This window comes from Berghia stephanieae, chromosome 2, assembly GCF_034508935.2.
Source record: "Berghia stephanieae isolate SIO BIC M18660-M18661 chromosome 2, UCSD_Bste_1.3, whole genome shotgun sequence".
In the NCBI taxonomy this organism is placed as follows: Eukaryota; Metazoa; Mollusca; class Gastropoda; order Nudibranchia; family Aeolidiidae; genus Berghia; species Berghia stephanieae.
The window spans coordinates 115243444-115255811 of record NC_088361.1 but is presented as its reverse complement, the minus strand read 5'-3'; the positions used below and the strand labels follow the sequence as shown (position 1 = coordinate 115255811).

Here is a 12368-nt window from a genome sequence, read left to right as displayed (position 1 = left end):
AACAGGAGACGATATAATTTGCATTTGGAAAGAAGGCAAAATATTCGTTAACAAGATATTTGGAGATGAAGATTTGTTTACATGTCGGTTTAGACTGGTAATATTATTATATTGCTGAAGGATTTCCGTTGACATCTCTCTCTCTCTCTCTCTCTCTCTCTCTCTCTCTCTCTCTCTCTCTCTCTCTTTCTCTCTCTTCTTCTCTTTCTCTTTCTCTTCTCTCCTTCTTCTCTCTCCTCTCTCTCTCTCTCCTCTCCTCTCTCTCTCTCTCTCTTTCTGTTTCGTCTTCTCTCTCTCTCTCTCTTCTCTCTCTCTCTTCTGTTTTCTCTCTCTTCTTTCTCTATTTCTCTCTCTTTCTCTCTCTCTCTTCTTCTCTCTCTCTCTCTCTCTCTCTCTCTCTCTCTCTCTCTCTCTCTCTCTCCCCCTCTCTCTCTCTCTTCTCTCTCTCTCTCTCTCTCTCTCTCTCTCTCTGTCTCTCTCTCATAGATTTTTGCAAAACAAGAATAGCTATTAATGCGTAAGTGCATGAATGTTATATCTTCCAAAGGAAATTGTTTGCGAGATCAATACAATATCCATTTTGGACAATTTGAAGAATGGAAAATTGAAATTGCAAAGAAGACATAAAAACCTGAGTTTTATATAGCACAATTAACACTATCCGTGCTCAAAGCGAATTACAGGGGGCTTTACAAGGCGCTTTAAAAGGGGTCCCTAGCTAAAAGCAATACTTAACACGTAAGACGAGACATGATGCCTGTTAGGGGATATTACAATTATTTCTTTTCGGACAGAGAGAGCTGTACTCACTTTACACCTTAGTATGGCGAGAGAATGTGAGTAAAGAACCATTTCTAATGACTCGACTATAGATAGTATGCGCTTGGTTAAGAAGCTCATAACATTGCCATCCGGAAGTATAACGGACCAACACACAAAACTGTGTGTAACCATGAACGTTTATAGTCGGGTTAAAACAGTTCAGTGAGCATCACTCATAAACGCGGATGGCAAAAAGCAATAACAAAGATCTGAGTGACGTCAACTGCATACTATCTATATGCAGCTTGGGAGCCCTGGGCCTTCCGATCCGAAAGTGAGTGTCATTCCACAAGACCCCGTAGCCGTACAAAAGAACGAAAAGAAAGAACAAAATTTGCACCACTCAGCTCCTTGTTATTGTTTTTAGACAGCCATTTTAATGATTAGCTCTCACTAAATTGTATCAATCAAGAGACTATAGATAGTTTGAAGATGACGTCACTCAGGTCTTTGTTATTGTTTTTTGCCATCCGCTTTTATGAGTAATGCTCACTGAACTGTATTAGCCTGACTATAAACGTTCATGGATACTCACAGTTTTGTGTGTTGGTCCGTTATGCTTCCGGATGGTAATGTTGTGAGCTTCTTCGCCAAGGGCATACTATCTATAGATAGAACGAATATGATGTCACTCAGTTCTTAGTTATTGTTTTTGCCATCCACGTTTATGAGTACTTCTCACTAAACTGTATGAACCAGACTATTTTAAAGTTCATGGTTACACATAGTTTTGTGTGTTGGTCCATTACACTTCCGGATGGCAATGTTATGAACTTCTTAGCCAAGCGCATACTATCTATAGATAGTATGCAGATGACGTCACTCAGGCCTTTGTTATTGTTTTTGCCATCCGCGTTTGTGAGTTGTTCTCACTAAACTGTATGAACCAGACTATAAAAGTTCATGGTTACACAGAGTTTGTGTGTTGGTCCGTTATACTTCCGGATGGCAATGTTGTGAACTCCTTGGCCAAGCGCATTCTATCTATAAACGTTCAGATGTTGTGAGTATTTTCCTAAACGCATAGTATTAATAAATGTCTATGACAGCAAGAGGGTTAACATTGCCCGATGATGTGTGGGTCTCAGCATCGCCAAGCACGGTCATTACCGATTACGTCAGTAATACTGCACTCTAGCAAAACACTTTTTAAAAAATCGTTTTGCTTTTTATTTCATTTTGGCCAGATAACTTTTACTTCAAGAATTGACCTATTAAAATGACCCTCAAGTTTTCAAAACATCTCAAACCTGAGACTTCGTTGAATTCGTCTGGAAGTCATAGATTCGGGATGTTTTGAAAGGTCGGGGGTCATCTTAATAATTATTGATTGTTGTTTGAAGTAAAAGTTTCCTGGCTAAATTGGAAGAAAGTGTGTTTTATCTTAGTTATGAGGCGGGGTGGTCTTGGACCATGGACACAGGAAAGCGTAAGAAAAGGACTGGCATTGTTATTCTATTCGGTATAATTATGCTGTACATGGAGAAAACCTACACTTTATATTTATCACCCTGGCCTGAGACCTGGTCCCGCCGCAGGATTTAATAAATTAAACACTACCGACCGCCAACCGTATTCAAGGGGACCTATGACTGTAATTGTTATGCCTACGCGGTCGGGTAAACCACAATGACGTCACTGTGTAAACCGTTGTGACGTCAAATATCGGAAGGAGGGGCGGGGGGGGGGGGGGGGAAGGTGAGGGAGTTAAACAAAATTTTCCGTTCTATTTTCTTTTGTTTTGTTTTGTTTTGTTTTGGTTTCTATTATCATTTTTTGTTACGTAGTCATCCATTGATTGTGACACATATTCTGACCCTGTAACATTAGCTCTACACCTGCTAACGGGTTTCCCTGTAGTTCTTGCAATCATTATTCTACCCCCCCCCCCCCCCCCCCTAGTTTTTTGGTTGGTTGGTGGAAAAAAGGGGAGGGGGGGGGGGGGTAATTTGATGTAATATACATAGTTCGCCTTTTGAACTTGAGCGCATAATTATAGCTACAAGGTCTGCGAGATTAGAATTTTCGACCTCCGGGTCTCATTGTCCGAATGTGATACCGCAAGACCACAAAGCAGCAGTTTATAACTGCCCAGTGTAAAAAGAAATGTTAATAATATTAATTTTTTTAATGAAATTTACTTCTCCTTGCGCGGTGGGGAGGGGGGGGGGGTTCTTGGCTCTTTTAGGGTAAATTTCGGAGGAAGTCTTAAGTATAACTCTGTCTCAGTGCAGCGCCGAAAAATGAGTTAGAGCTAGATGACAAGCTCAAGGCCACACAGTTCGGCGGGTAATCGAATTCGGCACCTTCTTTTGGAGCAGTTGTAATGGTGTCCTAATAATAATAATGTTTTGGGGTAGAAGCAGGACTATGGATATAGATCTATTTGAGTATTAGGAGGGTTTTTTTGTAAATCAAAGAAAGAAGTTCCAACTGAATACCACCCGGCAAAACGCCCATAATATTATAATATTGACAAAGAAAGAGGTGTAATATTTCAAATTAAAAGGCTTCTCCATACGCCCCGTAGTGACGAATAATGCATTAACTTAATACATAAATGATGATATTATTACAAAGCATTATAGTACAATAGCGACTTTTGTCTACCATAATGATATTTTCTATTCGTCCATCAATCCAGTCGGAAGCAAAGATGTATCGAATTTTGTATACATTATTTTAAAAAATCATCATCTTCTCAAACATCAATTCTGTCTGTAACAAAAACGAATCTATTCACACGTACTTTAGGAAGTGAAGTCAACCATGCGTGTTTACATTTGGGATTAACTTCCATTTTAATTTTTAAAATGCATTATTGTTATTCATTTTTGGAATAAAGACGATAAGAATGTTAGTAGTAATATTAACAATGAGGACGACGACGACGACGATGATGATGATGATGATGATGATGATGATGATGATGATGATGATGATGATGATGATGATGATGATGATGATCGGCTTCGATAGAAAATCGCGTATTCTAAAGTTGTATAAGCAGATGTTTGATGCTATGAAACCCATAAAGTTTGCTTCCAGTCGACTGTGTGAACTCCAATCAGTTTTAAATACATTATAGATCTCTTATTTCTTAACTAGTGTTACAGTGGTAGTCAATTGTGTCTTTGATCGTGTTACACAGTGTGTTGTCACATCAATAAATTTTATGGCAGAGATAAGAACTTACTGCAACATGCCATCGTGTGCCCGTGTCCAAATTTCATCTAATATCTATGGCATGAGACCTTTATCTTTACCGGGGAGCACAAACGACTTGTAATATTGGCCTTATATTTTAAACTTTGGGTTGAAAAGGAAAGACTTTTATATTTAGAGAGTAACTTTTAGTTTCGGATTTAATTATTTTTTCGGAGGGGGAACTGGAGGAATTCACAGGGGAAAACGTATTTTCTTTTTTACTACACTGAGTATTCAAAGGTTGGTTTGCCTACATATAATATATTATGGTCCTTAACATGATAATATGATAGTATTTTTTTTTGACTGACCCAATTAACTTGCATGCTCGTGTACGATCGACTAATGATCGCTCAAAAAACAACGTCTTTTAATACACAATTTCATAATCGGTGCGCATTGATACAACCAGCTAGAAAAAAAAAATTGATCACCTCAACGAGTTTCACTTCCTATCTAATCTACAGTTGTTGACTCCGATCCCCTTTCTCTCCCATCACCCTAATCATGCCCTAATCCCTTCCTAAACGTTCTTTTGTAAATACAGTGGCCCAGTACAATCCTACAGTGACAGTACCTAACTACAGCGTATTTACTATCTCCTTTATCAACTCTTAATTACTGATTCTCGTTTACTCTGTCTAGAGTAAATAACATTTTTTGTCTTCCCTGATGACTGAACATGCTACTGTTACAAAATCAATCACTCCAGACAACCGATCACCATTAATGATCAGATCCCCCTACCCCTTCCCTTTTTTTAAATTCTGGGTCGTTTGGTAAAACCAGCGGAATGATTCCTACTTTAACAGACAAAACACATTTTTTTACAATTTGGCCAGAATCCATCACAATTTATCATCCAATCAAAATGCCCCCAACTTGCCATAATGAATGTTGGACATAATTCTGCTGAAATCTGAACTATACACGTTTTTTAATGACCAGAAAACCTATCCCTAAGATATCGATCGATTAAAATGACCCTCATCTTGGCAAAAACCTTCAAACCTGTGTCTTTGCGAAATCTTAGGTTTGATATTTTTTGCCAATATGAGAGTCAATTTAATCCATCAATATTGAAAGGACAAGTTTTCTGGCCCCAAAAAAAGTTTTAAAGTGTTTTTGGTTTTTAGTTTTTTTTTTCTGAGAACGGAAGGTTTGAATCGATCGATTTATTACGAAGTTATTTTTTTGGACAAAATGGAAAGAGACGTTTTATCAGTTAATTATAGATTTGGCATCAAGCAAAACACAGCAGGTTTGTACGTCTTGTACCAACTATTGGGTTGGAAAATGCACCTTCATCTACGGGAAACTTCACACACCGCCACCCACTCACTCCCTGACTCTATAATATAATTAATTTAAATGTAGCTATACCACAACTCTTACTCCATGCCTTCTGGCACGTAGGATATTGTGATTCATTTGCGCATCGTGAATTCAAGTTCAAGTTCGAAGTACAGTCGCATTTTGATAATGCGAGCACATTCAATCCAAAAAATCAATTATCAAGTTGTAGTCGACTTGATATTATAATATTATATATTCATCAAGTCTAATACAAACCAATCTTGATAGTTCGAGCTCCGTTGAAACCATGCAAAATACGTGTACAATCCTTTTGTTCAGTACTGAACCATTTCATATTCATTTCGTTTATGTTAGACCTCTATTGTCCTATAACGTCCGTTCCACTCGTCGACAATGGGTGTTGTATGATGAGGTGTCCCTTTGTGCCATATTGTTTAGTTTAAAAGAGAAGTTTGTCGTTGATCCATATGCTATTATCCGGCTGAAAAAGGGTTAGAGCCTACGCACACATATTAGAAGGTCTGATAATCTGATAATGGGATTGATTGAATATCGTTGTAATGGACAATATTTTGCGTTAGTTTGAAAATATTTCCATTACAACAATGAGCCATTAATAATTTGGGTTTTCAGTCCCGCAAATAATTACTCGTCGATATTAGCCTATAAAATTCATTTGACCGTAATTTTCAAATATTTTTGAATTGTCAAAAAACAATATTTAGTTTTATCAATACATTCCTTGACTCAGATGAACTTGGACAGTGGACAGACAAGCAGACAAGTAAGGATTTAGTTTGATCTTATTGATATATTTTATTAAAATTCATTTATGTCCCCATGCGACATATTCTGTACTAAGTGGAAATAAAGAGAACAAAGATGATGACAGTTTATTTGTATTCGAGTTATTGAGAAAATCGGATTTCACATGACAGAACTATCGAGATCTGACTGTAGTTGTTTGATACTTAAAAACCGTCGTGCCCATCCTTACAAATGCTATACTGACGTACTCTGGAAAAAAACATATTTAAAATTTTGGCCAGAAAACTCGTCCTTCAAATATCGATAGATTTAAAATTGCCTTCATCTTGGCAAACTCTCTCAAACCTGGGACTTCAGGAAGTCCCAGGTTTGAGAGTTATTGCTAAGGTGAGGGACATGCGAAATCCCAGATTTGAGAGTTTTAGCCAAGATGAGAGTCATTTAAACCAATCAATATTTGAAGGACAAGTTTTCTGTCCAAATTTTCAAATAAGTTGTGTTTTGTTCCAGAGTACGCCAGAATACAATTGATAACTCTTTAACTCTTAATGCTCATGTTGTAGATTTTCATATCTCTTCCTTGTATTTATTTTGCCATGATTGCTGTGATATCGTTTATTACAAGGGTACATGGTTTCCCTTCATAATCACTTTTGCGTTCATAATATATGTTGCAAAGGAGTTTTTTTCGAAACCAACTAATCAAAATTTATGCTCTTTTTGTGGCTTTCGAAGCATGCCAGACTACGTAAAAATAATTATGTACATATAAATTAGTACTGGCAGGTTTGTTAACGAAACGCAAATATATGCTATTTAAAATAGTCTTACAGTCAGGGGCGTGTCTATATTGGTTGATTTGGTGCCTAACACCGCATCCATCTTTTAAAAATGGATTACAGTATTTAAACATTTAAAAAACTGACATGATATATACCGCCTCTTACTTATTTGAGTACGTTTTTTCTTATTTTTTCCCTTTCTTTTGTATTTACAAATATAGCATGTTTTAAGTCATTTGCATCTGATTTTGGCACCACCTTATACTACTATAAGCATGCCATGCCACTGCTTACAGTGGATATTTTGCGTTGCTTTGAAGGTCGTCCATTACAACAATGAGACCATAATAATACCTTGGTCTTTCCAACTTGCAAATAAGTACACGTAGATGACAAAGCAGTGACTATTGCTTAATATTTCACTGATATTTTTGGCCTCCGCTGCTATAAAGGAGTCAGTCAGATCGTCGTGTACTTATTTGCAGGTCTGGTAACCCAAATTATTATTATGGGCACACGTTGTAATGAAAATACCCTCAAACCAAAGCAAAATTTATTCCATAGCGGCAATGTTAAATCGAGGCCATAATCGCGCCCGGGTATCAGACCTGCTGTTATGTGTACATTGAGTCCGATCAATAATAATAATAATAATAATAATAATAATAATAATAATAATAATAATAATAATTAATAATAATAATAATAATAATAATAATAATAATAATAATAATAATAATAATAATAATAATAATAATAATAATAATAATAATAATAATAAAATAGAGAGACATTCACGTTTTCGTTCGAGGCTAAACTTTAATTTGGGCTTTTCAATTCCTCCACCAGGTGGCTTGTCTTTTGAAACACACTCTCTCTCTCTATCTCTCTCTCTCTCTCTCTCTCTCTCTCTCTCTCTCTGTGTGTGTGTGTGTGTGTGTGTGTGTGTGTGTCTGTCTCTCTCTCGATCTCTCTCACACACACACACACACACACACTACATACACGTGTGTGTGTGTGTGTGTGTGTGTGTGTGTGTGTACATGCCCCCTTCTTTCAAATACACATTTCCCGCTTCGGTATTTCTCTCTTTTTTATTACTTCTCTCAATGTTCCTCTCATCCTCGTATTGTATCTATTCTTATGTCTGCCTATCAACAATACAATAACCAATACTGCTACACATACTCACATGCAATCTTGGAACAAATGACGTAACGTGAACACACACACACACACACACACACACATACATACATTCACACAAAGGGCATTGGGATCAATGGCATCCCATCTGATGGAACGTAGAATTCTTCTGTGTTTTTAACCAGTTAACTGCAGTACTCTAAAAAAAATAAACACGTTTTTAAAAATTTAGCCAGAAAATAATTCCTTCACATATCGATCGATAAAAATATACACCTCAACTTAGCAAAAATTCTCAAACCTGGGACTTGCAAAGCCCCGGTTTGAGAATGTCCCAAGTTTGTGAGTTTTTGACAAAATAAAGGTCTTTTAAATCGATCGATAGTTGAAGGACGAGTAATCTGGCCAAATTTTTAAATACGTGTTTTGTTTTTTTTTCCCTCCAGAATACGGCAGTCAACTAACTGGTTAATCTTCCGCCCCATCCCCTATTTTCCAATCATTGCACCTCATTATAGATCCAATGTCCTCGCGTCCCCTAACTAAACTTTGCCACCCATTATCCAGGGGCATCCCAGTGTGAAAAAGCTGGCACCATGACGATGGTAATGTTTGTTTGTCTTTTACCGTATTTGTTGCTCTTGTGTGTTCTGTATTCTGTTGGGAGTGAGAGAGAGAGATGAAGCGAATGCAACAATTGATTCTCCGTCTACTGGCATGTACCAAATTCAATAGAGATCGAGGAGGACAGTACTCGGCCAGGAAACTGTATTGTTTGAATGTCTCTTTACACTTTACGATTTGGATTCCTGAGTAAGATAATACGGGAAACTGTGATGATGATGATGATGATGATGATGATGATGATGATGATGATGATGATGATGATGATGATGATGATACTATTTATATCATGATATTAATGATATGGATAATAATAATAATAAAATAATAATAATAATAATAATAATAATAATAATAATAATAATAATATAATATAATAATAAATATAATAATAATAATAATAATAATAATAATAATAATAATAATAATAATAATAATAATAATAATAATAATAATAATAATAATAATAATAATAATAATAATAATAATAATAATAATAATAATAATAATAATAATAATAATAATAATAATAATAATAATAATTCAGGTGAATAATCTATGTACCGGCTTCCTAATTTCCAGTTTAAAATTTCATCGTAAATTTTAGGGATCAAAGAAACTTGATTTTAAAATAGATAATATGGCGACGTGTAGACTTATTTTCAGGTCTGATAACCCAAATTGTTATTGGCTCATTGTTGTAGTGGAAACACTCTCAACCCAACGCAAAATAGTGTCTCTTAAAACAATGTTAAAATAAGCCCACATATTAAAACATTGTTAAAAGAAGCCCACATATTAAAACAATGTTAAAAGAAGCCCACATATGAAAACAATGTTAAAAGAAGCCCACATATGAAAACAATGTTAAAAGAAGCCCACATATGAAAACAATGTTAAAAGAAGCCCACATATTAAAACAATGTTAAAAGAAGCCCACATATTAAAACAATGTTAAAAGAAGCCCACATATTAACACAATGTTAAAAGAAGCCCACATATTAAAACAATGTTAAAAGAAGCCCACATATTAAAACAATGTTAAAAGAAGCCCACATATTAAAACAATGTTAAAAGAAGCCCACATATTAAAACAATGTTAAAACAAGCCCACATATTTAAAAAATGTTAAAACAAGCCCACATATTAAAACAATAACAAAAGAAGCCCACATATTAAAACAATGTTAAAAGAAGCCCACAATTGCGTTCGGTTACCAGACCTGCTAATAAAGGCACATAGGTATATTATGATCAATGTAAAATCGATCTAAATCGAAAATATCTCGTTGTCATGAATCATACAGATAGGAATGTTAACGAACCAGCCAGCTCCCATTGCGTAGTATGGTTTTCCTTGGAGAAGAAATTCAGATTTAATGTTTTAGTAATATAGATTAGATACGTTAAACATGACACAAATGTATGCGTGGGTTTACCTTTATTTATTTTTCTGCCAACCAAATCTAGTGAGGAATGACTGATCATCGTTTTGTTCTAAAGATTTTCAATATCAAGAATGCATGCAACTTATAGAGTAAAAACTTTCTTCATTTTTCTTGTCATATTTGTCTGATATTGTCAACCAGAAATCCTATATATTACAAACAACAACAAATTTGGTCTGCTATTAAACGTTTATCTTTCAACTCAATAACACAATAATGGAGAAAGTCACCAAATAAATGTATACAATCTGCAGTGATGGGCAATCCGCCTTTTGCAGATAAAGACGTTGAACTTGTTTATTTATATTGATGATGTATTGATGCCCTTTAATGCTCTTAATTGTTTTGATACCTTGGTTGAATGGTTTTTAAGCGCTTTGAGGTTTCGACGAAAGGCGCTATATAAATATGCTTATTATTATTATTATTATTGTTGAACTTGAACAATATTAAACAAATTACATCCAAGTATCCCAAATCGTTGTGTAAAAAAATACAGGCATTCTTTTTTTTTTCTACCTTGACCTTTACAAGCACGACCTTTGACAATACAAGGGTTAAATCAAATGCACTTGACTTTGTCAGATTAAATCATGTATTGTCAGCGGTTTCTATCCTATTTTCTACCGTAAAAGGATTGCCATACGGGTTTTATTTGAAAAAACACGTTTTGTTTTGTTTTTGTTGTTTTTTTGTTTTTGTTTTTTGTTGTTTTTTTTTTGTTTGTGGCGGTGGTTGTTGTTTTTTGCTGTGTTTTGATTTTGGTTTTTGTTGGGTTTTTTTGTTGTTTTTTTTTTTTTGGTGGGGGGGGGTGTTTTGTTGTTTTATTTGTTTTTTGTTTGTTTGTTTGTTTTTGGGGTTTTTTTTTGTTTGTTTTTGTTTTTGCATTTGTGTGTGTGTGTTTTTTTAATCGGCTTTGGCTAGAAAGCTCGTCCTTCTGATATAAATCGATTTTAACAATTACCATCTTGTCAAAAATTTTCAAACCTGGGACTTCTAGAAAATAGTTGAAGGACGAGTTTTTTGACCAAAATTTTTAAGATGTGTTTTTTCAGAGTACGGCAGCATAGTGGATCTAACCACTTGAAGTGGAATACTGTCATGTCATAATTATAGTATTTGCATTCCGTGGGCTGTAGGAACGTCCTGTTTGTTCAACTTATTGCATATACTATTTATTTAGTCTTTGGCTTCGAAAGCAAGCCCAAAACCGTCTTTGCGTTTTACCATGAAACTCAAACATCGTGTAAATTGTATTTATTTAATTGGCTTTAGGCGGAGGTAAAAGGCATGCTTTCTTTGCATGAACCTCTCGTTTGAATGTATCATTATCTGTAATATATATATATATATAGTTTATTTTGGTTTAATTTGCATTAAATGGTGGGTAACAATTGTTTGTTATCCTTTGAATAGAACGCCAAACTGTCAAGAGAAAAAAAGTCAAATCTTGACACCCCCCCCCCCTAACCCCTTTTTTTTAAATTCCACTCACATTGTGTTTAATCGATCACGTCCTTACAAATTCAATTTTTTTTTTTTAATTTGAAAAAAAAAATGTTCTATTTTATTTTGTTGTTGTTGTTGTTGTTTACCTTTCGGTAGATGTAAATATCAAGCTCTATTTGTTTGTGAGTGTGTTTGAGTTTGTGTGTGAGTGTGTTAGGAAACAAACAATGGTTAATTTAAACATCCTATATACGAGTATAATGTTATCATTTACCCTGAATATATATATATATATATATATATATATATATATATATATATATATATATATATATATGTGTGTGTGTGTGTGTGTGTTTGTGTATGTGTATTTATATCAACGTTTAGCTTAGATAATATATAACACGACAGTCCTATTTACTCAACTGATGAATAATTCTAGTTGCACTGAAAAACGACTAAGCATGTATAGCACTGATTGCTGATACCTTACAAGTCCAAAACGCCTTTTTAAAAATTCTGACCAGAAAATGTTAACTTCATTCGTTAGCAATAACTAAAAGATGACACCATGCTTGTTATAAAAGTCTTAAACACGAGACTTAATTTAAGGCTTAAGATTTGCTGATAAGTTGTTATCAATATGTTAATTTAAAATGTTTGAGTACCAAATAGAAAAATCAGTGTTTTGTCGTATTATGGCACTGTAGTACTACACGTTAGTGCGGGGCGGTCCTTGGCAAGCTTAAGGACCACGGTCCTACGGTCCTTGGGAAATGAAGACCGCAATGACCGGTCCTAGGACC

General features: G+C 35.0%; 1 protein-coding gene across 2 annotated transcripts in view; it reads left to right on the top strand.

The window, feature by feature from the left end:
• The window catches only part of LOC144966318 (uncharacterized), a 54926-nt gene that overhangs the window by 4565 nt on the left and 37993 nt on the right, over window positions 1-12368 (top strand). The gene's annotated exons all lie outside the window — the stretch shown is intronic.